The sequence below is a fragment of the Hibiscus syriacus genome, unplaced genomic scaffold (assembly GCF_006381635.1).
Source record: "Hibiscus syriacus cultivar Baekdansim isolate YM2019G1 unplaced genomic scaffold, ASM638163v2 tig00110348_pilon, whole genome shotgun sequence".
NCBI classification, from domain to species: domain Eukaryota; kingdom Viridiplantae; phylum Streptophyta; class Magnoliopsida; order Malvales; family Malvaceae; genus Hibiscus; species Hibiscus syriacus.
In genome coordinates, this window is record NW_024062699.1 from 2,100,722 (window position 1) to 2,110,851 (window position 10,130).

At 34.4% G+C, this 10,130-nt stretch overlaps 1 pseudogene; it reads left to right on the forward strand.

Annotated features, from left to right (window-relative positions):
* Positions 1-5,368: 5,368 nt before the first annotated feature.
* Positions 5,369-9,777, forward strand: LOC120120865 (annotated as a pseudogene).
* Positions 9,778-10,130: the final 353 nt, after the last annotated feature.

Here is a 10,130-nt window from a genome sequence, read left to right on the forward strand (position 1 = left end):
TAATGGTGAAGAGGGTAGAAGAGGGAGAAAATAAAAGTGATAAACTTGAGCAGTTACGAAGAATACAAAGACAGGGAAACAGCGAGGAGTGTGGGGTTGAGATACTATAAACAACACAACACAACACTGATAAATGCAGTAGCAGAGACGAGGGACCCATGAGAGAAACACCCAGCTGCACGCGCCTCTATGTTTGTTTACGTGACAGTTTATCACTACAAAAACTAGAAATGTTGACTTTTTTTTTACTACTACTCGTACTCTCCTACTTTTTTTTTCCTTACTGCAACCTATGGATCGATAAAGGTAACTGTAACACAAAATTCTTCCACACTGCTACCATGAATCGAAGAAGATGGAAAAATATCATCTTCATTAAATTGGAGGATGGACATTGTTGTGATGATCCAAGCATCCTCAAGCTAAAAGTGGTAAATTTCTATAAAAAGCCCTTCTCCTGTTACTGTTAGATTAGGCCGCGAAATATTTGTGAGTTGTTTTTGGTTTTCATAGTTTCGGAGAAAACGAGTTGAGGCTGTTGTTGTTGGATGTGTCTGAAGAAGTTATCAAGCTGTCTTTGAGATGCCACAGTTGAAAGTTTCAGGGATTGATGGTATCCATGCATTATTTTATCCAAGGATTTGGTCAATTGTTCGCTTGAATCTTTTAGTCAATTTCATCGTAATTAGTTTATGCATGTTCCCTTGCAAGATTGTCATGATTCATGAAGATCATTGTTAATCGGGTAAAAGTAAAACCCTCCTTTAGTGGAATATGCACTCCAAAATCAGGCTAGCTTATGTGCCAAGAAGGAGCATAACTTATAATATTAATTTAGCTAAGTAAATGATCCATTCCATAAATTACAAATATGGTGAAATGGGTTGGATGACCATCAACATATAAAAAATGTGTATGACGAAGATTTTATTAAAGACACATTAATTGATGTGGAACTCTCAAATAAATTGATTATATCAATTACGTATTGTGTTACATCAGTAGCTACTCGGATGTTTTAGAATGAGAAAATGATAAGGGAGTTCAAACAAATTAGATAAGATTAGTATTATGTATTATCTCAAGCAATAGCTAAACAAGAGGAGGAGGGATTTTCGAGGAACATTAGACTTTCATGTAATGGTCATAGAATATCACATTTATTTTTTTTGTATACGACTGGTTTGCTAACCATAAATAAATATGAGAAACCTAACTATGATCTAATCATGTCAAACCATCAAGAATAAATATTAGATTTGTGGAAGTGTACATGAATCAATTGTTGAAGATTACCTAGAAGGTTGAGATCTTGAAGATTGCCTTCCGGTTGTGATCTTCCAAGAAGATAGAATTCCTTTTAGTATTAACTCTATGACAGAGATAAGAGAAAATGTGAGATATCTATTTCTTGGGGACCATAATACATTTATATAGCTGATTGAATCAGTTATTATTTATACTTATAACTATGCCCTCATCAAATTATAAATACAACTTTAATAGTATCTACACTTTTATTTTCATGATACTTCTAATACCTTATGACTTTATAACATAATTGGTCACTTAATTTATTCACATTTTATGATAACAATATACAATATAAATATGTGCCCATAATTATAGATTTTAATCTAACAATCTCCCACTTGGGCAACATATGTTTCCTAATAAATGTATAGCCTTATGAGCTCAAAATATGTTATCATGTAATAGGTATTATATAAAAATCTCATCCATCAACTATATCTATATAGGATCAAAGCGGCATTTGACATATCTATCATGATAGACCCATCAATGATCACGTATACAAACACAATCAAATGACATATATCAATCATGGAACATATATGAAAATTACATGCAATGTGAACCGTACATGTCTATTTCCAACTGGTCCTCTTTAAACATAAGTGAGGTCAGTCTCTAAACAATAAAATATAGTGAATAAATTGAATACTTTATTTTTGATCGAAAAATAACCAAATACAAAAATGTCTGAAAACTAACATAAGTAAACAAAACTCTCACTTAAACAATGATATCATCAAGTGATATAACACCCATATGAGCAGTGTGCTCATGAAATACCTTAAGTACTAAACCTTTTGTGAGTGGATCCGCTATCATGGAGTTTGTTCTAATGTGTTCAATGGATATTTTTTCATTTTGCACTATCTCTTTCACAACTAGGAACTCTATGTCAATATGTTTTGACTTAGACGAGCTCCTATTCTTGTTGGAATATAGAAGTGTTGACTTATTGTCACAAAATAATTTAAGCGGTCTTTCAACATTCTCTAAAATATGCAACCCATTGACAAAATGTCGTAGCCATATTCCATGGTTTGATGCCTCATAGCATGCTACAAACTCTGCTACCATAGTTGAAGAAACTATAAGTGTTTGTTTGACACTTTTTAAAGATATAGCTCCTCCAACTAGCATGTAAATATAGCCTGAAGTGGATTTTCTATTATCTTGGCATCCATCGAAATCAGAATCAAAATACCCGATAACCTCCAAATGATCTGATCTTATATAAGTGAGTATGTAATCTTTTGCTATTCGAAGATACCTCATAACCCTCTTGGCTTTTATCCAATGGTTCATACCAGGGTTGCTTGAGTATTTGTCTAACATCTCAATGATGTTCGCAATATTTGGACACGTACATACTTGAGCATACATCAGACTCCCAACAGTTGAAGTGTAAAGAATCTTTCACATTTCCTGAATTTCACGATTGATTTTAGGACATTGAGCAAGACTAAATTTGCCTCCTTTAGCGACAAGGGTGTCAGCTGGTTTACTATTTTGCATGCCAACCTTTTAAGTACTTATCGATGAAATTCTTTTGTAACAATCCAAAAATACCCTGAGATCAATCTCGAAGTATCTGGATTCCTAAGACAAAATAAGTGTCACCAAAATCTTTCATTTCAAAATGCTTAGACTAATGTCTCTTGGTTTCATGTAACAAACCTACATTATTTGTGGCAAGCAAAATGTCATCGACATATAGAACCATAAATACATGCTTACTTCCACTAAACTTGTGTTTACACAATCATCAACCATATTCATCTCATTAGATAACTACTTGATGAAATTTATGGTACTGTTGACGAGAAGCTTGTTTCAGCCCATATATGGATTTAGTTAATTTACAAACTATATCCTTTGGATCTCCCAACTCAAAGTGTTCTAGTTGCGCCATATAAATTGTTTCTTCAATGTTGCCATTTAGAAATGCGGTCTTAACATCCATCTGGTGTAACTCAAGATCAAAATGAGCAACAAGTGTCATAATTGTCCTAAAGAGTCTTTCGATGAAACTGGAGAGAAAGTCTTTGTAAAGTCAATGCCTTCCTTTTGAGTATATCCTTTAGATACAAGACGTGCATTATACCTCTCCATATCACCATTTGTATCCCTCTTTAAATATCCATTTGCAACCAATTGGTTTTTCACCTTCAGGTAATGGGATAAGTTCCCAAACTTTATTGTCTTGCATGGACCTATACTCATCTTGCATGGCATCAATCCACTTTTGAGAGTTAGTACTTTTCATGACCTGACGAAAGTTGATTGGATCATCTTCCATCATTCCATTATCATCCTCATTTTCTTAAAAAAATACAATGTAATCATTTGGAATAGCATTTTTTCTTTATCTCGTGAATCTCCTTAATTGCACATGTTGAGTTTGTTCTTTTGGAACATTACCTCATCTTGAATAGGGAGTTGTTCAACATTGTCTTATTGAGGTTTTGGATTCGCTTATTGATTAAAAGGTATAGAAACTTGAACAATATCAAAAGTGATAGCAGGAACTGAACTGGAATTCAATTCCTTATCAAAAGTAATGTCTTTAACCTTATTTTCCCTCCAAACTCAACATCCTCAAAAAATGTTGCAATTCCTATCTCAAAAAAAATTCCTTCAATCACAACCACTGCTAGAAAATCTTTTTTGTTAAAAAGATAGTGATGGTCTGAGCTGGATGTTAATTTGTTGTCTGAGATATGATAGTCATTTGAGACTCTAGATCAAATTTTATCATATTTCAAACAACATATTAACATCCAGTTCAAACTGTCATTAGATTTTTAATGGAAAAGGACAAATTTGGAATATAATAAATAGTCGTGTGATCATTTTGTAACTTTTAATAGTCCGGGGACTCAAAAAAGAAATATCCTATAGTTGAGAGATCATTTTGTAATTTTTTATAGTCAGAGGACTTAACAAAGAAATACCATATAACCGGGGGACCATCTTTATACTTGACCCAAAAATCATTTATATAATTTACCCAAAAATATATAACAAGTAACAACTGAATACAACCCCATTTTCATCTCTCGCTCGCTCATTCCGCTTGACGGTGAGCCAGAATTAAAGGCCCTTCTTCGTTATTACACGCACGCATTCATCTCTCCTCTTTTTCCTTCAATCACCACCACTGCTAGAAAATCTCTCCCCTCGCAAAATGCACAATCATTAAAGGTTAATTCATTTAACACCTTCCTCTTCTTTTTTTCTTTCTTTCTTTGTTTTAATGCAAACAAAAAGAAAATAACAACTAAAACATTAATGGCAAAGAAAGTTTGCCGCTATTAATTTCAAATTCTATTGCCATTTGTCGCCTTCTCTTGTTCAGGGGAAAAAACATTGCGCATTGCCATCTCAGTTAAGTTTTTTTTTTTATTTCTTTTCTTGCCGGAGCTCATAATTTTAGCTTAGGTTATGTATGCTAAGTTGAGGTTTTATTTACGTAAGTTTGGTATTCGATGCATGCTTAACCATTTAAGTTGTAGATGAGCAATTTCTTTGTTAAATGGAAATGAAATGATGCAATTGCTTTTTCGTAGCATGTTTCAAGATTCTCTCCTTTTTCCTCCCTCAACTAAGTAGTAAAACTGGTAATAATTTGATGTTTACAAGTATAATGTGCTATGATTTCGTGTTCTTTTCATTGTTATTTCCTTTTGAACAGCTTGTAACATTAAACTCTCCGTAGTTTCTGCTTATTTTGGTTAATTATTTAATTTTGAACCCTTTAATATTCTCCTATCATAGGTTCATTAGCTAGGTTAGATTGTACACAATTCGCTGCTGGCTCATTGTGATGGAACGCTACACAAAAACATTCCTAAAAACTGTGATTTCGGGTAAGCCTCGTTGTTTTTGTTGTCAATCTCAGGCAAATGCATACAATTTTGAGGTTTTATATCGTATATTTGAATGATTTTACCATCCATTCTGTCCAACGTTATTAGCTGTGTTTTTCTGAAATTGCACAACTTACTGTGGTAGTATGGTGCAGGTATGGGTCATTGCTAGCCTTGTAACCTCTATGATCAAGGTTGAACATATGGGTGTATCTCCTTCACAGGCAAAGGGTAAAGAGGGAAACCATGTTATTCATGAAGAAAGTACAACACAAGAGTCGCATGAAATCGGTAGCGAATATTTACTTACAGGACTTTCAGAAAATAAAGACCAATGTGATCGTGCAATGACACAAAATGAATCAGCAGAAATAACCAATGGTGTGTCTTGCTCCAGCATTGACAAACCATCTTCCGAATATGTGGCTAGAGGTTCTTCCCCAGAACATCTGGGACTGCTTTCTAGAGGTGGCAATGAGCATAATCAGACTCAAAACTTTTGCCCTCAAGAAATTGTACCAAGAAAGACACTTGAACACAAGCATCAGCATGGGTCTGAAATTGTTCAAATTGAAGAATCGTGTCCTACTAAACAATCAATACCATTTTCTAAAGGTTTGTTCGAGAATTCTATTACAGATAGTTTAGGGTTGTCACCAGAAAATGCTGGAAAGGACACTCAGAGTAATAAACTCTCATCTCCCCAACAAGGTAGTGCAGAGACAACAGTCGATTCCGAATCTGGAAACATATGCAAGGAACTTAGTGAATCGCCAGAGCAGGGACAACAGCTTGATTTTGAAAGTTTACCGACTAGTATTGAAGAAGGCTCTACTGATGTTTTTAATCAATCATCGCAATCGAATCCTGAAGATACAAACAAGAGCAACCATCGCAATCATTTACAGTTACCTTCTGAAGAAGCAAACAATGTTATTCAGACCAGTAAAAGTTCTCCTATTGATGAAGAAACAAGCAATGCTATTCAAACCAGTAAAATTCCTCTTGTTGATAAAGAAGGAAACAATGTTATTCAGACCGGTAAAAGTTCTCTTGTTGATGAAGAAGCAAACAACGTTATTCAGAGCAGTAAAAATTCTCCTGTTGATGAAGAAGCAGGCAATGTTATTCAGACTGGTAAAAGTTCTCTTGTTGATGAAAAAGCAAACAATGTTATTCAAACTAGTAAAAGTTCTCCTGTTGATGAAGCAGCAAACAATGTTATTCAAACCAGTAAAAGTTCTGTTGATGAAGAAGCAAACTATATTATTCAGACCAGTAAAAGTTCTCTTGTTGATGAAGAAGCAAACAATGTTATTCAAATTAGTAAAAATTCTCTTGTTGATGAAGAAGCAAACAATGTTATTCATACCAGTAAAAGTTCTCTTGTTGATGAAGCAGCAAACAATGTTATTCAAACCAGTAAAAGTTCTCCTGTTGATGAAGAAGCAAACAATATTATTCAGACCAGTAAAAGTTCTCTTGATGAAGAAGCAAACAATGTTATTCAAACCAGTAAAAGTTCTCTTGTTGATGAAGAAGCAAATAATGTTATCCAGACCAGTAAAAGTTCTCATGTTGATGAAGAATCACAAAATGTTTTTCAGATCAATAAAAGTTCTTTTGTTGATCCTTTAGAGTTGCCTCAAGAATTTGCTTTAGGAGATCCCAGCATTCAACAACTAGGCCTCAATTGTGAGGACATGGCCGAAATTTCTGGTGCAGAACAACATAAAACGTCTTATAATTTTGACCAAAGCAAGGATGGACAAATGTCAAAAATGATAAAGAAGGAATCTATACTAAGATCTTTGACAAGCAATGACAATGTTTTGGCATTAAATTCGCAAGAGAAATTTAAACCTAGTGAGTTGAACAATAATTTGGCTGATGTTGGTTCTAGTGAGCCGAGAAAAAAGAGAAAAAAGAGGAGGAAAAAAGAGAAGTAGCTGATGAATATTCAAGAATCAGGGGGCATCTTAGATATTTATTGACTCGGATAAACTATGAGCGAAGTGTGATTCTTGCATATTCTGCAGATGGCTGGAAGGGTCTAAGGTGTGTTTAATAATTGTTCTATCTCGTATCTCTCAAGCAATGTTGTTTATGAGTTAATTCTGGTGATAATGTAACAAAATGCTTTTTATATATTAATTAATTAGCTGACTCTATTCCCATATGTAATGGGGTGAGGGGAAGGTAAGGTAGTAGGCTGCCCCCAACGTCAGGTTGAGAGCAGCTTCCGTGGAAGACTTCCGGCAGTCAGAATTATGTGGATGTTAAATCGGATATGCTATAGATTAAGATGTTGGTCAAAGCAATAAATGAGTTTTATCCCTACAACTGATTTTAACTTTAAAGTTTGTCACTTTTGAGATTTGAAGAGTAGGAAAGACTTTGAAGAAGAATAAAGTTGAAATGTTGGATCAAATGCAAAGATCTCACCTTTTTTGAACTTAAATTGATTCCTTACATCTGTGTATGTCATCAGAGAAGTCTGATTGCTCATTTCCCCATTGGTATCTAACATGTGCTTGTTTCTTTGGACTGTTTGTGTAACCTTCAGCCTAGAAAAGTTAAAACCAGAGAAGGAGATTCAACGTGCTACATCCGAAATTCTTCGACGCAAATTGAAAATCAGAGATCTATTTCAACATATTGATTCATTATGTGGCGAAGGAAAGCTTCCTGAATCATTATTTGATTCTGAAGGACAAATTGACAGTGAGGATGTAGGAGAATCATAGTTTATATCATTGATTCATTGTTCTTATATCAGTAGCCATTTTCTTATCAAAGATGTCTCTATTTGTGTCTTAGAATTACAAATGCTTAGACATGAACTCTTCTAACTGCAGATATTTTGTGCAAAATGTGGATCCAAAGACCTGTCTCCTGATAATGATATCATACTCTGTGACGGCGTTTGTGACCGTGGATTCCATCAATATTGCTTGCAACCACCTTTGTTAAAAGAAGACAGTAATACTCTCCATTTCATGTTTTGAGTAATAAAGGGGTTTCAATTGTTTTATTGTCTTTAATGCTTTTCTTTTTCCACACCATACCTTGTTGATACAGTTCCTCCTGATGATGAGGGTTGGTTATGCCCTGGATGCAATTGCAAAGTTGATTGTATTCAATTGCTTAATGAATCTCAAGGAACAAGTTTTTCTCTCACTGACAATTGGGAGGTAAATTTCATATTTTCTTTCTTTTCACTATTGAGACATATATGTGTTCCTCACTACCATTCTTCTTTCAATAGAAGGTCTTTCCTGAGGCAACACTATCTACAGATGGAGAAAATCTAGACCCTATCTTTGGACTACCATCAGATGATTCTGATGATGATGATGATTATAATCTCGATGATAATGATTATAATCCAGATGATTCAGAAACCGATAAGAAAGATTGGAGAGAGGGGTCAAGTTCTGACGAGTCTGATTTCACTTCTCCATCTGAAGAATTGAAAGTACAAGGTAAAGGTGATCCCTATTTTGGGGGGCTCCCATCTAATGACTCAAAGATGATGATTATGATCCTAACGGTTCAGATGATGATAATCTGGCTAACTGGGTAAGCTAAATTTCGGATTTTACATCTGATTCCGTGAATCTTGGTTCTATGTTAGCATATGACATTTCTTCCCAAAAAGATGAAGAAGACCCCATGTCTTTGAATGATGAGCTGTTATCAATAATGGAATTAGCTTCTGGAGAAGATGATGCTATTGTTTCTAAGAAACGGAACAATGAAAGGTTGGACTACAAAAGGTTATATGATGTGAGTGTCATGTGCAGTTAAATTATTATACCAGAGACGTATGGCAAGTCAAGTCACTTCCTATATGATTTGGGGTATATACAGGAGACGTATGGCGATGCTCCTTCTAGTTGCAGTGATGATGAAGATTGGATCCACGATGCTGCTGCACCCAGAAAAAAGTTGAAGCGTACTGCAGAAGCGGCATCAGCATCGTCAAATGGAAATGCTTCTGAAAAGGGAGTTGCAACTCTATCTGGTTCAGGTGGTAAAAAACCGAGTTCATCAACATAGAAGATTAGGGGAAGCTGCAAAGCAGGTAAATGTAGTACACTATATGACTTTGATTACTCGTGACAGGATCAAAACATTGGTATAATCCGGCTTTTGCTTTGTGAAAAATGTAGCTTAATTCGGTTAATGCTTTATCTTCTTCTGAAAATCAATCAATTCGATCGATTGTTTTTCTTCCATTTATGTATCAGAGACTTTACGAGTCTTTCAAGGAAAACGAGTATCCTGATCGATCTACTAAAGAGAGTTTGGCTAAAGAGCTAGAAATAACTTTCCAGCAGGTTGTAAATTACCCAAGTTTTTCCTCAAATTTTTTTTGTTAACATTTAGTTTTTGGCTCATTACCCCAAGTTTCTGCATTGTGCAGGTCAGCAAATGGTTTTGCAATGCTCGTTTCAACTATTCATCATCTATTCATGAAACCTCAGCCGATAACGTTTCGGAAAATGATATTCCCGTAGCTCCCAATGAGAATTTGGAAGATCCATATATACAAGACAACTCGAAATGATTATCCGATGGGAATTCAAGATTCAACGTCTTCATGATAATCCTTAAATTTATAGCTTGATTTTTCTGTGGCTTAATATCAAAATAAGTACATAAATTATACTCTTTTTTTCAATATGTGTTTAAACTATTTGATATATTCATGTGCTTAACGTTGCAAATGTTATCATTTTAGGTGTTTGGGGGCTTTCAACGGTGTTAATTTTTTGGTTTAATTGACATGTGTCACGATCTGATAATTTTAAAAAGTTTATTTAAATTAAAAAACAGAATAATATATATTTTAAAAAAACTTATTTTTTTAAATTACAAAAAAAAGTCCTAAAATTCTAAATAACTTATTCCAATCCCATTAACAGCCATCAAACCATGCCA